A 1,054-nucleotide genomic window follows, 5' to 3' on the forward strand; every position below is an offset into this window, starting at 1 on the left:
TTGTTTAGGCACAAAAGGGTTGTGAGAGACACTCCTCCTCCATATCTAACTGGAGAACAAATTGAAGCCCAAATCGATTACTACAGAGCTAACGAAACAGTTCGTTGTGGTGGTAATTGGCATGTCCTCGGTAATATGTCTGATTTTTACGGTGTTCGGCACAACTGGCACAAGAAGTGTATATTTTGAGAGTTGCCAAATTGGAAGGATCTTCTTCTGCGCCACAACCTCGATGTGATGCATATAGAGAAGAATTTCTTTGAGAACATCATGAATATACAATATTGAATGTCCCAGGGAAGACAAAAGACAACATAAAATCGAGGTTGGACTTGCCAGATATTTGCTCAAGAAATGAGTTACATATAAAAAGAAATGGACAAGTTTCCATTCCGATATTCAGATTGTCTTCAGAAAAAAATTCGGTGTTGTTCAACTGGGAGGCATCAGAAGTGAAGTTCCCCGATGGTATGTTTCAAATCTCTCTAGATGTGTTGAAAAGGGTCAAAAGTTCTCTGGGATGAAGAGTCATGATTGTCATGTCTTTATGCAACGACTACTTCCCTTTGCATTTGCGGAACTACTTCCAACAAACGTATATGAAGCACTTGCAGGTAGTATATTATAACACATTAATTTTATAATGGTTTAGTTTGCAACAATATATGACTACTAATGTGTTTAATTGTTTTTGTAATATACAAGGCATTGAAGCATTTTTCAGGGATCTGCCTGAGCACACTCACTCTTAAAGAAGAAGTCGTGGAACAACTTCACAAGAACATTCCCATCTTATTGTCCAACGTGGAGAAGATATTTCCTCCGGGATTTTTTGACGTCATGGAGCATCTAGCTGTCCACCTCCCATATGAGGTATTGCTTCGTGGACCTGTACATTACGGATGGATGTATCAGTATGAGGGAGCCATGAAATATTTGAAGGGAAAAGCAAAAAACCTCGCAAAAATTGAAGGTTCTATAATTGCAGGAAGTTTGACGGAAGAAACTTCTCACTTCACTTCGTACTACTTTGCGTTAAAATTACGTACCCGAA

This window comes from Brassica oleracea, chromosome C9, assembly GCF_000695525.1.
Source record: "Brassica oleracea var. oleracea cultivar TO1000 chromosome C9, BOL, whole genome shotgun sequence".
NCBI lineage: Eukaryota > Viridiplantae > Streptophyta > Magnoliopsida > Brassicales > Brassicaceae > Brassica > Brassica oleracea.